The sequence below is a fragment of the Ursus americanus genome, chromosome 12, assembly GCF_024610735.1.
Source record: "Ursus americanus isolate L20-20 chromosome 12, mUrsAme1.1.p, whole genome shotgun sequence".
NCBI lineage: Eukaryota > Metazoa > Chordata > Mammalia > Carnivora > Ursidae > Ursus > Ursus americanus.
In genome coordinates, this window is record NC_142138.1 from 45134145 (window position 1) to 45156965 (window position 22821).

At 48.6% G+C, this 22821-nt stretch overlaps 1 long non-coding RNA gene across 1 annotated transcript; it reads right to left on the minus strand.

The window, feature by feature from the left end:
• Positions 1-4055: 4055 nt before the first annotated feature.
• LOC123795201 (uncharacterized) lies at positions 4056-22327 on the minus strand. Its single transcript, XR_006780398.2, has 3 exons — positions 22234-22327; positions 20700-20848; positions 4056-5697 (listed from the first exon to the last, which is right to left on the minus strand). It is a non-coding gene; the product is annotated as an uncharacterized LOC123795201 (long non-coding RNA).
• Positions 22328-22821: the final 494 nt, after the last annotated feature.

Consider the following 22821-nt stretch of genomic DNA (forward strand, 5'->3'; position numbering starts at 1 on the left):
TGATGGGGTTTTTTTGAGAGAGAGAACACATGCGCATCCAGCGTGGAGCCCATCACGGGGCTCAATCTCACGACCCTGAGATCATGACCTGAGCCGAAATCAAGAGTTGGACACTTAACCGACTGAGCCACCCAGGCACCCCGACAATGTGGTTTTTAAATAACATGCTAAGATGACCTTGGAACAGAGACCCATAAGATGCTGTGATGATTAAATGATCAAATGAACTTAAGCACTTAAAACAGTGCGTGGTACACAGTAAGTGCTAAGTGGTTGTTAGATATTAGGTATTATCAGTGTATGTTAGGTTGTTTTGTACATGTCTGTGTTCGATGAGTAACCAATTCATACCCGACTGCTGGAACTAAGCCACTTGCAAAGGAGCAGCTTCTAACTCAACCTGAGGCGGGAGCCAGGGAAGGCTTGTGGGCATATGTGTGCTTGACCAGGGTGGTTTGGGGAAGGGTTGGCTGGGAGAACAAGGGGGGGAAGGGCCAGGGACAGTCCGGGCAAAGGCACTGAGTCACCAAAGAACCGAGAGGGTTCGGATCATCACCATGCTTTGATAGAGCTCGAGAAAGGCAGTTGGGCTTTGACAAAGATCAGACTAAAGGAGCAGGCAGGCACCAGCTCAGGAAGCACCTTTGATGTCCAGCTACAGAGTCTGAGTTTTCTCCTGAAAGCAGGAGGAAGTCATACCTGTGGTGACCTACGTGTCAACCAGTCTCCACTCACACTCTTCTCTTGACTAACAGAACCCCTTTCTTTGGTCAGAATACTGACTTCCCACATGGTCCTGTGCTTCTCAGAGATAACCGTGGAAATGCCAGTCCCTTGCCAGTGATTTAGGAGGAGACACACAAGTCCTGAGGGCAAGTCCTGGGGGGGCCCTGGGAAGGCTTTCCTCCCAGTCACAGACACACAGCCTCCTGCCACTGGGTGTTGAGGGTCTGCATGCAGCAACCCTTGTGCACCCTGAAGGGAGCCAGCCTGGGAATGGCTGAGCAGAGGAAGGGAAGTGCTGGGGCTTCCAGGCTGGAGACACTGAATTTGCCTATTGGGGGCCACCTTGCCCAGCTTCCTCGTTGGGTGAGACAATTGGCATCTTTTGGCTATGCCAGCTGAGTCAGGGCTTTCTATTTCTTAGGAGTCACAGGACATTAGCATGTGATAGGGCTGCCTCGAGGAGTACAGGAAGGTGAGTGAGGGGAAGACAGCGGCGGAAGTAACACCAGTTGGGAGGCAGCTGTTTCACTTTCTGGAGGCGTCCACTCTCAGGAGCCTTTCTTCTTCACCCCTGAAAGGTGAGACTATCTTGAAAAGAGTGAAAAGAAAAATACAAACAGGGTTTACAAAATCAAGTTAGCAGTGACCTACAAAAGGACTGGGTTTCTGCTCCGGCCTGTTGCCACTGGAGTGGGGAAGACCTGGTTCTAGGGAAGGTGTGAAGTGAGTGAGTGAAGTGAAGTGGAGTGAAGATGACCAAAAGAACCGAGGAGTTTGCTTCACATTCCTACAGAGCCGTCCTACTGTTCACTTGTCTCTCACCTTTGACTAGAATGTAATCTAGAACGTAAACTAGAATCCAAGAGACAGAGACTTTGTCTTGTTTGCTCTGTTCTCAGATTCAACAAACGTTTGTCGAATGAACAAGTGACCCCTGGGCCGTCACCCCAGGCCCGGCGCACACCTGCAGCCCCGGCCCCTGCGTACTCCCTGCCTAAAGTGTCCTGCGCCAGCCCTGGGAACTGTCCTCGCCAGTCTGTTGAGGACTCCCAAAGAATAAAATAGTCTGGACGGAGATAACCTCCCGCCACACTCTCCCTCAGAATTCGCGGTGCCGCCGGGCCCGTCTCCGGGAAGGGACACGAGGCGGCTGGACTCGGGCATGGCGGGCGGGCGGGCGGCCGAGGCTTCCGCTACGGGGCCGAGCTCCCTCCCGCGCAGGGCATTCCGTCTGAGAGGGCCGGGCTGGCCCCTCCGGAGGCTGGGCGGGGCTGGACTCCCGGCCCCGCGTGGGGAGAAACCCTGGCCCGGAGCCGGCCGCTCCCCCTTCCCGCGGCGGCCTCCCTCGCTCTCCCCGCGTGCTTCCACGCTCCGGCCCTCACGCCTCTGCTCCTCTGCCTCCTCCGGGCAAGGGTCCTCTGCCTCTCTCGGCGGCCCTCTTTCCCTCCTACGCTGCTTCCTGGCTTTATTCCTCCCAGCCTTCCCGCCACACTAACCTCTTTGTCTTCCCTCCCCGTTCCTCAGAGGACACTTGTGTGCGTGCGCGCGCGTGTGCCCTCTGTAAGCCCAAAGCTGTCCGCCGGGGCCTTTCCTCCTCCTCGTTTCTTCCACCTCTCATCAAAAAAAGGCACCTAAACCGGATTGAAGGTCGCCTGCCGGGCCGGTGGCTCCGCGTGCGCAGGCGCCCGAGGCGCAGTCCTTGCCAGGGGAGCGCCGCCGGCCGGGGGCGGCCTCTGGGACAGGCGCCCTGCGAGCCACACGCCTGAGTCCGCTCGGGTCCTCCCTCCCTCACCTCTCCAGCCCGTCCCAACTCCCAGCTACCGCCTGAGACCCCGCAGCGGCTTCAGTCAGCTCTGGGACGGATTCCGGGGTGACCTATACGTGGATGACAGTATTTCAACACCCAGGGCCCGTGAGGGAGCCCGTGCACACCCCACCCCACCCCACTCAGTGATACAAGATAAAATACCTGAGAGCTAAATGTATGTCCCCAAGCCAACCTCAGGGCTACAGTCTCATTTCCAGGGCCATCGCTGCCTGCCTCCACCTTATCTGGCAGCTCCGCCAGCGTGCACGCTACACGTGCACACGCGTGTGCGCACACCCACCCACCCACACACTCACCGCAGGCAGCCCGGCCTCCAGATCTCGTCCTGCCCGGCCCATTCCGCTCAGCTTTCAGGAGCTAAGTAGCGGCCTTGGTTGGCCTATTCTCCTTCCCACCTGCAGGGAGGTAAGGCATTTTGCAGGTTTAAGCTCCTCCCCCTTGTAGAGAAAAGCAACCAAGGTCAAGGTCTCTTAAGAGACAGAGCCAGAGGTCATCCAGCAGGAGAAAGTAATACTTCTTTTGTGGAAAGCAAACAAGCCCCGCTCCCTGCCTTTCTGCGTTCTCTGCCCTCCCCTTCTGGTGGAGATTCAGGATGGCCCTCTTGCCTCTCCTGAGCGGAGCCTCCCTTCTTCCCCAGGGCCCAGGCTTTGGCCTCAGCAGCCACTGGCCAGGCACTTCTGCGGGGAGCCAAGGAGAGTCATTCAGGGGGCACTCAACACGAGGGGGCTTGTTTGGCTCTCTTTGCCCCATTTCTGTTCTGGGCAGCTCAGCAACCGGCCCCCTCTAAATCTGTAGCTACTTTGGGATCCAGCCAGAAGCCTGTCTCCACCCTTCTTTGCCCATGTGCCAGCCTTCCTCAGCGTCCCTGACCACAGTTCCAGCCCAGTGGAACCGTTGCTGGGTTTTGGCTGGATTCATTTTTCAAAGCTTCCAAAAAGAAAGAAAATTCTCTAACTCTGGACACATAGAAGGAACTCAGTAAACAAGCTGAATTGGGTGACGGAAGGAAGAAAGGGAAGGAAGGAAGGAAGAGGGGAGGGAGGCAGAAGTCTGCTGTCTGGAGTGTACTGCTACCCGAAGGACCCCAGAGACTCTGATAGCTCTTAAGCCAAGTGTCTGGGGTGGGTGGAGGCGGGGCGGGGGGGAGAGAGGCCGAGCAGAAGGGACAAGCTGCCATGCTCTGGCGAGAAGGTGGGCCAAGGGCTGGCCACTCCGCGTCTGCCCCTCAGCTCCTCTGCGCTGGTCCTGGGGACACCAGGGCCACACCTCTTGTCTTCACTCCTGTTGTTTCTTCTACTTGGGCTGCGCCTTCCTCTCCTCTTCAAACTTCCCATCCCTAGTCCCTCAACATCAGCTATAAATGTCCCGCAAGACCTTCCCACCACCTTCCCCAGTCCCAGTGGCTGGGGCCCTTCCTACCAGCTGGCCATCAGCCTTGTCCACATTCTTGGAGTAGCACTTTACTGAATATATTTGTCTCCACGTTTCTCCGCCTCACAGCTCTGCTCATCCATGTACACACTCATTCCTTGTTCATCCTGGAATTGGCCCAGCAGTGAGAGAGAGACAAGGCTCCCCAGAGCCCCTAGGCAGCTCCCAGGCCAGGGATGGAGGAGCAGACTTAAGGAGGAGTTATGAGATGGTGACTGTATTGAAAAGGAGGGTTGGGGCGCCTGGGTGGCTCAGTCAGATAAGCAAGCATCTGCCTTCTGCTCAGGTCATGATCTTGGGGTCCTGGGATCGAGCCCCAAATTGAGCCCTACATCAGGCTCCATGGTCAGCGGGGAGCCTGCTTCTCCCTCTGCCCCTACCCCCCCACTTGTGGGTGTGCGCACTCACTCTCTCTTTCAAATAAAATCTTAAAAAAAGAAAAGAAAAGAAAAAAGAAGAGAAAAGAAAAGAAGGGTCAGGGTGCTATAGGAATATATAAGAGGGGAGTTTTTAGTCTGGGGTTGGGGTGGGACAGTCAGGGACCGTCTCCCTAAAGACAGAACATTTCAGCTGAAACCTAGAGAAGGAGGAAGTCCAGAGTGAGAGGTAGGGGTGTGTGTGTGTGTGAGAGAGAGAGACAGGGCTGGGGTCCCAGTTCACGCTGAGCAGGTGCAGGAGCCAAACCTCCACAGGGAAAGAGACAATGTGCCAGGCGGGAGGACCACGCGCAGAACATGCAGCCAGGAGGAAAACAGACTGCAGAGTCAGGTAGGAAAACATCAGGGAACACGTGGAAAGGCCACGTTCAGGGCCAGCTCCGGAAAGGGAGGGTCTCCATTGTTTTTTGTATTCCTGGGGCCCCACAGAGTAACAGGTGCTCCAGAAGTGTTTATTAAATAAAGGAAAACACTTTAACTAGAGAAACACAATTTAAATGGGACGTGGAGATATGACAAGTGAAACAAAACCACCGCTCAAGGCTGGCTGTGCTACCATGAGAGCCATTTCGACCTTCCGCTGGGAGCCCAGGAAGCACCGCATCCGTCTGACTGACGCAAGGACGTTTGTAATGAGCCCATATGGCAGGATTTGATTGGGTCAGATTTCGCAAGACAAGTGTGCCCGGGATCCAAAGCACACTGGAGCTCTCTGGAGCCAGTTGGGGGGAATCTAAGTGACATCTGCCAGGCTGGGACGTGACGCAGCAGGGAAGTCTGGCACACAGAGACCCAGCCAGGGGCTGTCTTGATGCTACTCATCAGAGAGGGGCTTCCTCTGCTACTCCCTGCGGTCTTGGGGACTTCAGAGAATCAAAGCATTTCAGAGCCAAGGAGGACTCTGGGGGTCCTCTGGTCGGCCCCTCGTTTTATAGATGAGAACACTGAAGCCAGAGAGGTTGAGCGACTTACACTCCAGGCTGGCTCTGAGCCTCTTATAAGCACATCTAAAGGGAAGAAAGGGAGAGAGGAGAGTGGGGTTGGGGGGCAGAAGAGTGACTAGGAAACACTGTCTTATAACACGCTCCTACCCTGAGCAAAGGCGACTTGTCGAAAGGCAGTAAGAGAACCCAGTGTTCATCTTTCAGCGAGAGGCTCAGCTCTGGGAGGAGAGTGTCCGCCGCCTAGATCCAGGATGCCATTGGCTGTAGATGGGACCACACATCCTTCTACTTAAGGCTGTTCCATCCTTAGCCAGGAGGTAGGAGCTGGGATCTGGAACAAAATAGCCAAGGTTTGTCTGAGTCCTCACACTTGGATTACCTCCCATATCTCTTGTCTCTCCTTCCTTCTACTAGGAGAATCCTGAGTTTTAGCTGGCACGTGACTGCCTGGAATAAAGACTGCGTTTCCCAGCTCCTTGTCGCCGGGCTGCCTCTGTGACTAAGGTCTCATCAATGGCACGTAAGCAGAGGGATCAGGTGCAGTCTCGGAAAGTCAACTGAAAGCAGTGGTTCTCCAGCTGGAGAGACTGTGCCCCCAGGGGACATTTGGCAATGTCTGGTGACACTTGTGTTTGTCCCACCTGAGAAGGAGGAAGTTAACACCGGCATCTCACGGGTAGAGGCCAACGATGCCGCTAAACATCCCACAATGCACAGGATAGCCCCTCCAATAATGAAATATCTGACCCAAAATGCCAGTAGTACCAAGACTGAGAAACCCCATCTCAAAGGGACAGGTCAGGCTCATCTCATTCCTTCCCCGGTACCCCTGACTGAACTGTCATGTGAAGGCCAGAGTCTGAACTGCCACCTTTGACCATGAGGTGGAAGTCACATGTTGAGGATGATAAAGCAACAAGAGAAAAGTCATCTGGATTCCTGGTGATCCCCAAACTGCCATCCCAGCTGTGGACAGCTCTCTTTATTACCTACAACCAAATCAAGTTCTAGTTCAATTAAGTCTCTGTTGCTTTGCTTTTCTGTCACTTACAGCTGAACTTAATATACTTTTCCCTCTTGCTCTTTTTTCCATTCGTGTCAACTGCAGTGAGCCTCTGCTCACCTAGCCCTTGTTCCTTGTCTCTCCTCCATTTGGACTCCTCAGGTTTTGCCCCCAGATTTATGTGACAGCTATCTTCATTCATTCGCAGTTTGATCTACTTCGAATTCTGACACCTGCTCCAAGATTCATCTTATTGCAACTCTGAGACTATCAGGTCCTGCTCCTTCCAGATTCCCAGAATCAGGCTCTAACCAGTACGATGCGTCAGCCATATCATTTGGGTTCTAAACATTTCTTTGTAACCCTGTTTTCAACATGGAGCCACATTCTCCCAGACTAGGCGCTATCTGTAATGACCAGTGTAGTATGTGTGTCAGCCCAGCTGAATGGAGGCTTGACCAATGGGAATGGACCCTGGCCCTTACTCCACACAGGCACTACCAGTGGGGTATCAGCCCTGGGCATATTGCACCGGAAGAATTCATCCATCATCCAAGCATCCATTTGTTGAACACCTACATGAGTCATGTTCAAGGCGCTAGCACGGAATCTGCCATGACAATACCCCGGAGGTCTTTGTATTTATCATTATTGTTTACCACAGGCTTAAAAATGACAAACCCTTAGCAACCAAGTAGGATTACCCAGAAAAACAGAGGGGAAGAGCTGCCCTTCTTTTTATATCATTTGTGCCTCCTCTTTGCTAGTGTTGAAGAACTTGGTATGTATTAGCCCTTTCCTTTCTGGGAATTTCAAGTCTGCTACTGGAGAGCTGAGAAAAAAAGTCATGATGACTCCACAACTATACAAATGAATCCACAGTTTTATAATCACAGTGTCAGGGATCCAAGAGTAAATCATTTGTATTCAAGAGCAAATATTCCAGAACAAAGAGGGGAACTCAGCCAGCATATTTGCTACTACTTGAGACTGTCTACTTTAGACATCTTGAGAATATAATAAAATGCATAGAATGAATCATTTCTAGGGGAAAGTGTGCAAGGACCAAAGAATAGTAAAACAAGGAACATCCCAGTGGACCTCCGTGTCCTTCAGATGAACTGGGAGATATAATGAATCTAGTCCCAAATTTCTGAGTCGACTGCAAATCTGATGTGAGGGTGGAAACTTCCAGCTCAGTCAAAGTAATTTAGTGTGAGAAGAAGAAAGGTGAATCATTTCAACTGTCTTCCTTTTCAGAGTCTTTGTTGATTGAAGTAGAGGAGCAAGAATATAGCTGTCATGTTAAAAAGTGGCAGGAACTAATGTTATAGATGCCGGGGAGACCAACTTCCAAGATAGACCCCCAATATTCCTACCTCCTGGTATTCACACTACTGTGTCGTCTCCTACCACACTGTATTAGAGTTGGTCTGTGTGACCAATAGAATACAATAGAAGTGACGGTCAGGATTGACCTGAGGCCAGGTCATAAAAGACATGTGGTTTCTGCCTTGCTCTCTCTCTCCCTTGGATTACTCCCTCTGGGGGATGCAGCCTGTGTAGAGGTCAAGGATCTGAGGCCTGCTGCCACCAGCCATGGGAGTGGGTCATCTTGGAAGCAGATCCTCCAGCCCCAGTCAAACCTTCAGATAATCACAACCCTAAACAACCTCACAAGAGACCCTGAGTGTGAACCACTCAGCATATGCTCCCTGACCCACAGAAACTGTGAGGTAATAAAATTCTTATTGTTTTATGCTGCTAAGGGCTGGGGTGATATGTTAATGCAGCAAAAGACAACTATTATATCCCTGTCATGTCAGTGCATGTTAGAAACTCAGTTAATTCCCATGACAATCTTGTAAAACAGAAATTATTTTCTCCATTTTTGAGGTGTGAAAATTCAGAGAGGTAATTTCCCAGGGTCATAAACTGCCTCAAAGCCCGCTAAACCATGCTGCCTCACTCAGTCACACTTCTCAGAATTTCTCCCTCCCCCTCTCACTGACCTCCAGAGATGAGCCAGGCTGTCCTACCAAGCGAGGTCTCAGGTTTAATGATGAGATTATACCATCACAGGGTGGGGGTGGGTGAGGATTTGAAAACTACCCCTGCCTACAAAAATTTATTCTTACACACCCTGTGAAGCAATTTTGAGAACTTGGTGGAGACAAGGTGAAGTAAATGGCATTTTAAAGCAATGAAAATTGGGCTCCTGAGTGCCTCAATCAGTTAAGTGTTTGACTCTTGGTTTCGGCTCAAGTCATGATCTCAGGGTCATGATCTTAGGGTCATGAACTCAAGCCCCACGTTGGGCTCCACTCTCAGCAGGGAGTCTGCTTCAGATTCTCTCTCTCCTTCAGCCCTCTCCACCTCCCCCCCACCACGTGTGTGCACTCTCTTTCTCTAAAATCAATCAATCTTTACAACAATGACAAGTAAATGAAATAACTAAAAAATGGACAATGTTTCTAATTAGAATCAGAAATCTGGTGGACAAATAACAAGACCTCCACTGAGACAAAGGGTTGTTGGTGTCATTAGTGGGTCTATGACAGACACACCATGGGGAAACGGCTGAGGCCCTAAAAGCTTGGACACCTCTGGCTGGAGGGATTTCCTTCTCAACTCATCTTGAGGGCCCAGGTGCTGTCCTGAAGGACCTGAGGTCCTAAGCCCTGTCCCTCCACCTAACTCAGGAGAAAGGCAGCCTGGAGGGATTTTTCTGCCTGTTCGAGAAGGGACCCGACCTAGGTTCTGCAGGACATCATTAGCAATGTATCTTTTCTTCCTCAATTCCCCACACTGTGGGAAGTAAAAGGGCATAATTTCCTTTGCGCTAATGTTTTGGGCCAATAAATCAGATTGATTCTGAGTTTTGTTTTGTTTCGTTTTTAAGATTTTATTTTTAAGTAATCTCTATACCCCACATGGAGCCCAAATCACAACCCCAGAATCAAGAGTCATGCTCCACCAACGGAGCCAGCCGGGCACCCCAATTCTGAGCTTTTTGATGTAGCTTTGAGATCTGCTCAAGGATTCAAATTAATGCCGAGATAAGGGAAGCCATGAAGTGGACTAACAAGAGTGTGAACGCCTAAATCCCAAGCTAGCGCTTCTCAAATTTTAATGCAAATGAATCACTTGACAGACCTTATTAAAATGCAGATTCCAGCTCAGTGCACTCCAGTTCAGCCTCTCCCTGCACCCCCAACTCCCCCACACATACCCCAAGCCATGAATTGCACCCTGTGAGCTCTATTTCCCTCCCTGAAAAAACCCGACACTCCACCCTCCCTGAAGGAAAAAAAAAAAAAAGAAAGAAAGAAAGAAAACTACAGATTCTGAATCCAGCAGGTCTGGTCTGGGGAAGGTCCCAGAGCCTGCATGTTTGTCCAGCTCACGGGCTCTGCTGATGCTCCTGGGCCACAGTCACTGCTGTAGTAGGAATGGGCAGAAAGCATTTGTTCTTAAACTTGGCTACATATGAGAATTGACAGATGCTCGGGCCCCGGCCCCAGAAACTCTGCTTTCCTTGGTCTCAGGAGCATCCTGGGCATCGGATTCTAGCATGTGGCAGGATTTCAGGACCCCTGGTCTAACAAGCCTGGCTCCAGTTGCTGGTTCCCTCCTGATTCCTTTCCAAGGAGCAGTGGCTGCAGCGCAGAATAACTGTGATTCTGGGGACAGGGCTTGACCCAGTCCTGCTGCTCTCCTCATGTTTGCCTTCCCATCCGGACAGGGGCAATGCCCCTTGCAGAGTTGTTGTAAGGATGAGGCCCGTCCGCATACACATGGAGACCTCAGAATGGGGCCTGGCATGATTTATCACTTCATTATTACTCTCAACTGCTGAAGGATTAAAATTAGTTAAACTTTAGTAGATGGTTTTCCATTGTTGTGCCCAGGAGTGGGGAAATGCCTTTGTTTGTTGAGAACTTGGAAGGAAGAGATGGGGGGAGGTTCAAGACCTGCTCCCCCAAACTGGGTCACTGAAAGCAGAATTAGGACACTGCAGGACAACTCCTACTTCCACACGGTTGTTCTGGAAGCATTTATGGAGTGCCCACTGTGTACAGGGCATTGTGCTAATGATGAGGGAACAGAAGGCAGGCCGAAGACAAAGCCTAAGCTGACACCCTGCAACCTCCCCTTACCCCCACTCTTGGGTGGGACATCTGTGACATTCTTCCAGGAAGCCCCCACCCATCTTAATGCTAATGCCTCGCTAGAGGGAAAAACAAGTATAACTTGACAATGGCAAGGTGTCCTGTGATTCTTCTAAATTTAACATATGAAAGTACTTTCTCAACCTCCCTTTTTCCTTACCTCCCCCAATCCCAAAGTATATAATCAGCCTTCCCTCACCACCCGGGGCGGCAGGTCTTTCTGCGCGCGGGTCCTGTCCTCGTGCTTTAATAAACCACCGTTTTGCACCAAAGACGCCTCAAGAGTTCTTTCTTGGTCGTTGGCTCCGGATTCCAACCCGCCGAACCTCACCAATATTCCAAAACCACATCATACGGTGCCCGAACATGGGCTTTGAGTCTTTACTTCTGGACTCTGAGCTTTGGTGCAAAATTGGGGAGTAGTTTCTCTATGCTTCCTTTACTCTCATTCCAGGGGCTCTTCAAGGAGTACGGTCTTACGGGAACACTTACATATCGATTGCTCAGGCTGCAATCCTCTAGCCCGTGGCTACTCTATGGGGAGGAGAAAGTCGGCCTTCTGGCTGGAAGTGAGTACCCTGGCCGGGATGGTAATAAGGCCCAGAAACCTGATGCCCTCTCTTTATTCCTGTCCTTACACAAAGTCATCTGTCTTGGGCACGGGACAGCCACCTAAGTGACTAGCACGGCTGCCAATCCTAAGACCCTTGTGTGAGATTTCTTCCTGATTGATCTAATGTGATCCCCTCCACATCCCCAGTCTAGCCACTTCTGCGGGACCTCCACTCGGAGCCAGCTGAACAGTACCCGATGGAATTACAACCCAACCGGGGACCGTTTCCTAGGGAAGCTGGCTGTAAGGACCATGTGTGTTGGAATGTCGCTTAGACCATGATGGATTTCTATCTTTACTAGTTTTCCATCAATGTCCTCTACTAACTATTAAATCTATAAAATTTGGTAATTTTCCCTTGCAGAACTTTTCTAGTGTTCTCCATGGGTTTAAAACTGCAGGTTCTTCAAGGATGGGAGCTTCTTCAGTCCCCAAGGATTCTCTCTTGGGATGCCTTTTAACCCACTGGAAACAAATTCGGATTGCAAAACTTAGGAAAGTACCGATCTCCTGTAACACTGTATGGCCTCAGTGGGATCCATCGTTAGGTGTCTTCTGGGGCAAATGGACCTAAGGTACCTTCATTGCGTGTACCTAGGCCTTCGTTGCTCTACACCAGCACCTCGGTGGCCTCTTGCAGAACACATTTGGCTAGTAAACTCCCCTGACATTGGATGGTAGTTATTTAAGTAGGTCTCCTCCTGGTAGGTTGCTGGAGGAAACACAGGCCACCCCAGACAAAGGGGACTCTTGACTCTCTTCTCTTTCACTGCTTCTTCTAATGGATGTGGAGGCTTCTCCCTCACTCGCTTCCCAGGTTAATGGCTATAACTGGAGCCATCTGCGGTTAGTCTACACCAGGACGGGGACTTTGAATATTCATTCCCAAGCAGCTGCTGAAACTCCCTTTGTTTCGGGAAATTCCCTGTCTTCTCTGGCCGGACATGGACTGCCTATTCCCCCTTGTTAGCGGGAAAACACGGCGTCTGCTCCTCTGCTGGAGCTGATGAGCTCAAAAACCGGAAACCCCTTCTCTGCCTTCTGGTGGCACTTTGTCTCCTCTGTCTCCCCCTCCTCCTTCCTTCTGCACCACCTGGGGTGCGGCCTGCACAACTGGCTTCTGTACCATCCTCGGTGCCTCAGGCACCATGGCTCCTCCTCCTCCTCTCACTGTCCAGGAGCAAGAAGAGCACCCCGTGGACTTAACACCAACCACTCCAGATTCCCCACCAGTGTCTCAGGTAAAAACTGACAATGGGGAGGATCCAGGCGGAACATAATTCAGTATCTAAGTTGGTCAGTTTAATTAAAATAGACATGTCTTTAAAGTTATCAGCACTAAACGTGAAACTCTTATTCTGTTGAGGTTTACTGAAGGTCAAACTTGTGTTATCTCTCTTGCGAGTTGTTAGTAAAAAGATGACTAAAATGATGGTTAATTGTCTCAGAGTTCTCGTGGGTAATTGTTAAAACAGCTTTCAAAGTCTTTGGTAACCTGAATCTTTAAAGTTTTGCTTGGGTGATAACTGGGACATCTAGGTCTTTTCCAAATGGGATACAGTGTTGAGTCAATGATTACTGGATGTAGGTGTGTGCTTTTGACTACTTACTGCAAAGAAACTAAGGATATTTAAATCGGTTGGTAAACATGTTTTGTGCTTAATTGATTCATAAATTTGCCATCTAAAGGCTTTGGTTTAACAGTTCACAGTTGGTTACTACTTAATCTTCACTGGAGACTAAGGTTTCCAAAGAATGCAGATTTCTACTAAATGTAATGAAGACTGATGGAAATAAGAGAAGCAACTCAATGTAGAAAAGTAGATTTTTGTTGAAGGTAAAAGAAAGTAATTTTGTTCTAAATAAGATGGTTGTTTGGAAAGATGGCATGGAATAAAATCTGAATGCAAAATAAGGTTGTAGACGTTTGTGAAGGGAAATCCTTGGAAAGGAATTTTAGGTGTGGTCGGGACGGACTAAGATTGAAATGAATGGATTTTTGAAGTACAGTGGTATAAGATACATAAGTTTGCTTCTGTTCAAAAAGACAAAGTTTTCTTGAATTAATTTATCTGCTCTTAAAAAGAAATGTAAACAGTTGTTTTCTTTGTCCAGAAAACCAGTTTCTATGTTTTGTCATTATCAGGTCTTTGATCACTTGGTTAAGACTTCTCAGTATTAAAGGAGCTAAGTTCTGCTAACAACTGTAGAACCCTACATATTTGCCTTTCAAATCTTATTGTCACGTTGGTGAAATAAAAATAGAGTTTTGTAATCTGTAGTCCTATTCAGGCATGTATGTGCTTTAAACTTTTCTACGGTTATAACAAACTTCCCAAGATTTAAATTGTAAGTGAAGTCTAACTCATTAGGCCTTTTTCTTTGGTGTGCTAAGTTACTTGGGAAGTACTGTTAAACAAATGATAAGCCTTAGGTTACCTTTGGGTAAATGCTGTGACTATTCTAGAGATAATGTGTGATTCCTGAAAGTTTAATGTTCTAGTATAAGGTCGTCATCACTCGATATTCTGGCTGTCGCAGTGTTATGGGTCACAGAAATAACATGATTTCCTTGCCAGCTGTATCTCTAACCACGTCCATTCTGAGTTTTTGTCATTTATAATTGTTCTTATTCTCTGGTAAAATGAGTTTCATCTTCAAGGAGATTCATATAAATTACTTTTAGACTTTATAGAATCCTAAAACTGAAATGGGTAAGAATTTCTAGAACTAACTGAAGCTGCATTCAGACTTAACAAGAATTAGTAACATGGGACTAAATGAACTAAAAGATACGGTGTTGTGACTTGTTTGAAACATTGCTTGTTCTCTAATGTTTGCTCTTCCAGATCGAGGAAACTTTCCCTTAAGACATCAGTGATACAGAGAAATAATAATAAGAAAGCTAATTAAAGCATTTAACTTTTCTCTCTACTTGAAACCTCTGAAATTAAAAAGGTCTCAGTAAGTATTCTTTCTTCCATGGCAATCATAATCATTTGCGTAAGTTCATTAAGAATCTATGCTCCTTGTAACAGGACACCATTGGAAACATTGGTTATTTTACCCAGGCTTTGACTGGAATGTCATATTTAGGAGACATGCATAGACTCAGATATGACCAAACAGCTTTAAGGAACTAAGGTTGACTTTATGAAACCTGGAGCCATAAAGCGCTTTGGAACTGTTGGCCTGACTCTTTGGTTACAGAGTTTCAGCAGCCTCACCAGGTGAGTAAAGAATGTCACTTCCTGGCAGGCGCAGGAACCTCAAGATATATGTGGGACCTTGTGAAGAGGAATCCGCCCAAATCTACAGGTATTGCAGGCACGTCTGATGCCAAGTGCTTGGCTTGGCTTCTGGCCTGGAGAGGCTACTAAAAGTTCAACCTGGAGATTCCTTTTATTTTTTATTTTTTTTAAAGATTTTATTTATTTATGTGACAGAGAGACAGCCAGCGAGAGAGGGAACACAGCAGGGGAGTGAGAGAGGAAGAAGCAGGCTCCCAGCGGAGGAGCCCGATGTGGGACTCGATCCCAGAACGATCCCAGAACGATCCCAGAACGATCCCAGAACGATCCCAGAACGCCGGGATCACGCCCTGAGCCAAAGGCAGACGCTTTAACGACTGCGCTACCCAGGCGCCCTGGAGATTCCTTTTAAATAAAGCTCCAGCAAAGCAGATTCTAAAAGATCTATGTGATCAATCCTATTCTTGCTGAGCTTATGTAAATAGTTGGGCCAAGTTTGTTAAAACTGGACTCGCTTTTCAAATAATTTCGTCCTGATTTGGCTATCTCTGGAAATGAAGGTTACTTTAGAGAGAAAAATTATGTTTAAATAACCCATCTTTTTGGATGTTAAATTCTAGACCTGATTGTCCTTAAATGTTTGCTTAAGCTAGACTACTTGAGGTAAACTTCAGAGAAATAGCTTTTTCTATTTATACACAGTGGCTCACATATAGATCATCTTCGTGCTTTTTATTCTGTGGGGCTAATAACAGACCCCATGGGCAAATAATTAATTATTTGAACAACTGAGAAATGGGATAGATTCCCCAACAATTGCATAACTTGACTATCACCCTGACCAATTCTATGTGGCTGGGTTGATGAAATTGGTCCTTAAAAGCCAGAGCATACCCCACCTCTATAGGGTTACCTATGGGCTTGTGGAGATAACGGATGACCCCACTTTCCTTGTGATTGGATTGGCTGATGACTTGGGATGCCCTTATCTCTTAACAAGTCTTCCCCATTTGCCATTATTAATTGATACTTTTAAGATACTAAGGCTAGACCTCAAAGAGGGCTTCTTAATGGTTTCATCCCGTGTAGTTACATTTACCCTAGAAGCCACCTCCATGGATGTACAATTACAAGGAGAGGCTTTAGCCAAGCATACAATAGCCCTTCGGGTAAAAGGAGCCTCAGAGCTCACTATGGGACAGTCTCTGACTGTAATGACTTCACATCGGGTCCAAGACCAGAAGCCACCAATGGATGATGGGAAGCCGACTTATTAAATACCAGGCTACACTTATAGATATGCCTGAAATTATACTTGAAACCTGTCAGACTTTAAACCTAGCTACTCTTATGCCTGGACCTGACCATTGTACTTCTACAGAGCATAACTGTTCAGAGGTTATTGATCTTGCTTATTCTAGGTGACCAGATTTAAGATGCCCTTATTGAAAATACAAATTGACGGTTGGTTTACTAATGGCAATGGTTTCATGGAAAAGGGAATAAAGAAAAAAAAAACTGGGTATGCTGTAGTGTGCACTCGTGCTTTGCAATTGGCAAAAGCCTTAAATATAGTGACTCCAAATATTCCTTTCTAGTCTTAACGTGCCCATCGAGCATTTTGAAGAAAAGGGGATTATTATCAAGCCATAACTCTTATCAAATACGGGCCTGAAATTATTGCACGTATGGCCCTCAAACTGAGTAGCCCTTGAAATCCTGACTGCAGTTCAAGGAGGCCCAGTATTATATGAATGGCTCCTGGCTAGGACCCAATGGCTATGCGACTCTAACCCGTATCCATAACTTCCCCTTTGCTGGGTAAGCCACTGTACTCTGGGTTTTGCTGGATGCACGGGTGCGTTATTAAAACCATTACCAATCCAGCCAGCCTTCCAAATTTAAAACCATGGTGGACATGTTCTGTGTCTCATTGGTATGACCACCTAGCATCTATCTTTGTTACCTCTCTGAGACTGGAGAATGTTTGGCACATGGAAACTCTTTAAGTACATGGTCAAAGCCCTAAATGACACTCAGAATAAATAGCATTTCTCTATTAAATACTAAGTAATACAAATATGTAAAGCAGCTTTACAAAACAGAATGGCATTAGATGTTTTAACTGTTGCACAAAGCTCTGTATACATTCCAGATTACCACGAAAATACTTCTGGGTTTCTACCTGACAGGAATGCTCAAATTGATGCTTTAAATGATCTCTTTCCTTTAGTGATTGCTTTAAACTCCTGGACTGGAAGAAAATTATCAAAGATCAACTATCAAAGATCTTTTATTCTGACTTTTTCTGATATTAACCTTATTTTGCTGTCATTTCCTGTGTCTCCCTGCCTCGTGTCAAGACTCCCTCACTGCCATAACTTCCAGCTAACAGACGATTTTTCTACGCAAGGACGTTCATATATGTTGACCCGCGTTGGATTCACCTGCCTCCCCTTTCATAACTCCCCTGTACGTTCCCCAACTGACCAATATTAACCCATAGGTAGGGACATCTCTACGCCCCTATTCAGCAAGAAGACATTACAAAAGATGAGACCTTCCACCTTCAACGACCTTAAAGATTTAAGGGTCAAAATTGTTCGGGGGGGGGGGGGGAGGAATGATGAGGGACCAGAAGGGTAGCTGAAGACAAAGCATAAGCTGACACCCTGCAACCTCCCCCCACTCCACCCCCCACTCCTGGGTGGGACATGTGTGACATTCTTCCAGGAAGCCCCCAGCCATCTTAATGCTAATGCCTTGCTAGAGGAAAAACAACCTTGACAATGGCAAGGCCTCTCTGTCCTGTGAGTTTTCTTTAACACATGAAAGTACTTTCTAAACCTCCCTTTTTCCTTACCTCCCCCAACCTCCTAGTATATAATCAGCCACCCCTCACAACCCGGGGCAGTGGGTCTTTCTGCCCACGAGTCCTGTCCCTGTGCTTTAATAAACCACCATTTTGCATCAGAGACGCCTCAAGAATTCTTTCTTGGTCCTCGGCCCTGGACTCCACCCCACCAAACCTCACCTATATAACAAAACCACATCACCCCCAACCCTGGAGTCCCCCCACCCTCCACCCCAGACAGAAGAATGTATAGGAATGTTCTTGAAGTGATGTGGGCTGACAGTTTGAAGCCCTACAGCCTCACATTTGAAGCACTTCAGAGTCTTTTCCCCACTGACTCAGAAGTCTCTCCTGCCAGGTCAAGCCCATTTCCTGCACCCATCCATGCTCTCCTGTCTGACTTCGGTCAAGATTGCACGGTACATGGGAGACAGGATGCCATGTGTTGTCTTCACCAGTGTCTCTCGTCCCCAGAGACCAGTGCAGTGCCCAGCCCAAGACTGATCAGGCTTGGCCTTTATCCCACCATCTTGCCAGCAGATGGTGACTGCCCCCTACAGGATGGTCCTACATCCTTCCAGAGCTCTGCTGGGAAGCCTGTTTGGCCGCCCAGTCAACCCAGCCACAAGGCCCAGAACTGATGCGGCCTCCCCGCAGATACAATATACCTGCTGCTACCCCAGTTTCCCTTTGTGACGGGACCCTTGTCTCTGCACACCAGCCTACTAGTCTGAGACTTTGAACCAGCTCTTCCCGAGCCCTCCCTTTTGGGGACTGGATCATGTTCCGTTTCTCCTCAGCTGTGATTCTTGTCCTCTCGAGAGCAGGCTGATGGCACAGAACCACAGACCTGACCGCAGGCTTCTCCGCTAGCACCTTCTGCACTAGCACCGCAGCCAAGGCCGGGTTAGCCAGACCCTTCTTCACACCATGCCCTGGATTGCTCAGCCTCCGTCGTTTTCCTAGCGCGCCCCGTCTGTCCTGCCTTCTCCCTCACATTCCCCAGGCCCTTTCCTCATGCCCGCCAGTAGCCTTGCACAGGTCGGCCCCAGGTTAGAGTGTTTTCAAATGCAGCCTTCCTCCTTCATTCCCCTTCTCCGACTGTAAGCTCTCTCCCCCCTGAAGTCCCAGACTGCCTGCACGCACTCGGAGAACTCCTGACCTTGCATCACAGTGTTCGTGTGCCTGTGATAGTTTCCGTTAGGCTGTAAACCAGGCTCAAACGTGTTTTCTTTGTATCTCAGGTAGGCCCTCAGTCACTGCTTGCTGAAGAGGTGAAGCGGCCGAGAAAAAGACCAAGCACAAATGAAATGAAGTTCGATGGTCTCCCTGACACTTGGGCCCCACCCCACTCAGCCTGCATGCCACCCCCTAAGTTAATCATTCTAAAGCACTGTCATCCAAAGCACATGCGGAAGATACTAGAAGCTCCCCATTGCCCGCAGCATTAAATCCACATTCCTCATCCTGAATCAAGTCTTCCCTGGGCGGCTTTGCCACATGTGGCTTCAATCCCACCTGTCCCGCCTCGTCTCCTGACTCAACTCCTCACTCCCAACAGTACTTCTGTAAGGGCCAATTTGTCCCTCTTTTCTATCTTAATGTCTAGCTTTCTTCATCCTGGAAAATTTCATTTCCTTTCCTCCTTTCCGTCTTGCCGTCTATGTAGTTTGGTTATTGGTCTGGCTAATAACTCGGTGCTAAGATTTTTTAGGATGAGAAGGGCCATCATTTAAATGTTGAGAGATTTTTGTCTGACAAAAAAATCCTTGTTTTGGAAAACCGTGCAGTGGCACACGTGAAAACAAGAATCCACCCAAGGTTCTTGGGACAGAACCGTGAGGAAATCATGAAGCTGAAGGTAAATGTTTGCAGTTTTCAGTCTGAGAGGCCGGGTGTTCTGTTTGGTAACATAAATGATGTCTACAGTCCAGTGGGAGCTGGGTAGGGAGATGGATAATGGGTCTTGGGTTGCAACAAATTTAGCTGATGTTGTATCTGAACTTTGGTTTGTTCCTGCAGGGTGCGGGATGTCTTCATTGGGAGTTACTTGCTAATAACAGCAAACAGTTGTTACATACTTACGATATGCAAGGCCTGAGATAAAACCTTGCAAGGATTAACTCCTATAATCCTCACAACTTTGGGATTTTTCAGATGAGGAAAAGAAGGCTCCGCGAAGTTGAGCATGTCTTGCAAGGAAGAATCCCAGCCAAGATATGCACACCAGGAGTCTGACTCCACAGTCTGTGCTCCACATCTCAGCATCTTTATTTTGTAAAAAATCTCAAGCTTTTAAAACTTCTTTTTGGGGTATGCTTATAATGAATATAGTCATACATACTTATTACTTGGGAGTGCAAACTCAAAAACCTACTGGTTGGGAGTGCCCATCACACTTCGCCATTGGCTTTCATATGCTGTATTGCATTACTTGCTTATTGCTTCATTTTCATTGGTCGTATTTCTCCCAAGGAATTTGAAGTCTCTTTGGATTGTGATTTAAACTTTCACTGTGTCTCCCACAGTAGGCTCACGTATATCCTTCTTAAATACGCATTGAGTTGAATTAAACCGATACTCCAACCTTCTCCCTCTGAGGCAAAGCAAAGCTAGTGAAAATACATAACAGCACATCGATTTCTAGACTTTCTCGGGCAGGCTGGAGCTGCTACCAAGCACTGCAAATACAACAACATAGTAACTTAAAAGTAATTCTTCTGTACAAACATGAAAAGTGTTACTGCAGACTCCCAGAGGTGTATAGTGGATTTGAACTTTAAAACCCCAAAATGAAGTTGTATTTAATTAGGGTTTTGCTGTCCAGGAAACTCAAACTGCCCCTGGGCAATCAGCCGGCTTGGCGGTGGTTATAGTGCGTGCTTTGGCTCCCTCTGCCGGCAGGAAACTTTTTTTTTTTTTTGGAGAAATTCTTAGTCCAGGTTGTATAATGGCCTCTGTTTACTGCATGTACTGCCTGAGATTAGTCTCAGGGTTAGAAAAGGTTTAGGAAAATTTACTCTTTCTCCTCCAATGACAACTAAATACATATTTTAATTCCTTTTACACGCTAATATTGCTGCCTCTGAAGCTAGGTTCACTATAAACCGCTTACTAATTGTCGCAGAACACACACAGAGCTTGTTCCGCTGTCCCAGTCTTCTAAAAGTAGAACCTTGTGTGTTGGCAGGGTTTGTCACACAAGCCTCGTTTTTCCCATATTGTCTGTTAACCCTGTATCTTGGTAATGTTTTCCATGACAGGACAAGGGCGTTTTGGTCTCAACTAGTGAGAGGAATCAAATATCCAGAATTCTTAGTTTAATTCATCAAGTGGAATTAGGAACACCCACATCTTTCCCTAGCACGTTGTGTCTTTCCCCATACCCTCCTTCCCAGAACTTTTATATAAATTGTCACTTAGTTGCGTCAATGACTGACCATTGGAGAGTTGGCTCCAACACTCCCACGCAGAATTCCTCTGTATGGTGTTCCCACCGGGTACTGAGGCCTCTCTTCTCCTGTTCCGTCATGTTCGCCTCCAAGGACCAGTGAAGACTGAAATGCTGCCAGTGGCTGGTAGAGCTCAACTGCAGAGTTCAATAAAGATTTGTTTATATAAAAATGATTAAAAGTCAGGGCGCCTGGGTGGCTCAGTCGTTAAGCGTCTGCCTTCGGCTCAGGGCATGATCCCGGCGTTATGGGATCGAGCCCCACATCAGGCTCCTCTGCTGGGAGCCTGCTTCTTCCTCTGCCACTCCCCCTGCTTGTGTTCCCTCTCTCGCTGGCTGTCTCTCTCTAATAAATAAATAAAATCTTTAAAAAAATGATTAAAAGTCATACTCTATTTTGTGGGCTAGTTTTGCATATGTGAGAATTCCTTGATGTATGCCAAGATGTGTTTTATTTCATAAATCTTAAGGGGGGCATAGCAATACTATACATGAAATGTTCGTTGTCAAGGAATGTTACTTATATTACAGTGGAATGAACCAGGCCTGGCAGCTATCAGGGTTCTGCCACTTACTGTTTGGAGAGGCAATCTACCATGGGTCCCCTTGCACACTCCTACCACATACGCTAAGAATTCAAGGCCCTGCTCACTTAGGCCATTTCTCAGCGTTGTGCTTGCAGTGAGCAAACTTGAGGGATGAGGGTGTCTCCCCATGGGACAAAGAGAAGGCTTGCTTACTGCTTGCTCTATAATGGCGGGTTCCCCAAGTTTAACATTCCTCTCCTGTAACGCAACCCGTTTTGTGTGCAAGTATCCATCTGGGCCCATCTGCTTCATTCCTGTGAGAATGGGGTCCGGAAAACCAACACAAACATGCTGCTGCTTTTGCTGTAACAGTCATTTCTGACCCAGTATTCTCTCACGTGCTCGGTCAGTATCCGTGAAACTGACAAGCTGACCTGTTACCCTGCAAGGAGGGTAAAATCTCAGATTCTTCACAGTTCTTGGTACTTACTAGCTGGGTGTCCCTACACAATTAATTTAACCTTTCTTAGCTGCAGTGTCCCGTCTTTATAAAAGGGACTATAGTACCTGCCTCATGGCACTGTTGTGGGGTTAGATTGAGAATGGGAAGGTCCTTACCACACTAGATTCTTCCTGGGAGCTCCCTTTCACTCTTCAGAACACTGACGGAGACCACCTTGCTTTGAAGCCTGATGATGCCAGGCAGGGACGAACGACGTGGAACACGGTGTGGGCTGTGGCTGAGCGTGGTTTGGTGCAGAAGTGGGCTCTGGACCCACCTCGAAAGCGCGCACAGCGGCAGCGCCGCAATTTCTACGTGGGCGGGGTCGGAGAGCCGCAAACTGATTGGAACGGGAAGCCAGGGATTTTGTCTGCTGCTGTTGCATAGCAACTACGCGGTATTTACTTAGATTGTTTATTTCAAGTGGCTTCGGGGCAGTGCTGAGGGGGGACTACCCGGCCACTGAAGACCCCACCCCCCACCTCATCACCCACCTGATTCCTGGCGAAGGCGCCATTCTGAGGAGCCTCGGGCTCGGCCACCGCTCGCCAGCGCCGAGAAACCTCGCGGCCGCGCTCGGGCGCGCGCCCTGCAGCCGCACGCACTCGCACACGCATGCTCCCTGCGCTCCCACGCGCGCAGCCACCCTCGCGGCTGCCGCCCACGTAGCCGCGTGCTCTCGGCGCGCGGGCTGGGGGCGGCTGCGCGGCGCCCGCGGAGGCAGGTCCCAGCACTTGGATGAGCTCTCAGAGGATGCTGTGGCGCGGGGCGTGTCGCCCCCCTCAGTCCACCAGAGCCCGGATACCTCAGAAATTCGGCTCTGGGTCTGTGGGGAGCGAAATGCAACCCAAACCCCGTTTTACTGAACCCTGCGCAAATAAAACACGCACAAGCACGCACACAGACGCCGCCGCGGCCCGCCAGGGAAGAGTCCGGGACCCGGGAGGGGCCGCCGTTCGAGATCGGCCGCTAAAAGGTGCGACGTAAGTGCCCGGCGTTACCGGCCCGGCTTAACGGCGCAACGGCCGGCCTGGTTCCGCCTCGCCGGCGCCGGCGCCGGGGCCCGGGCCGGGCGGGACCGG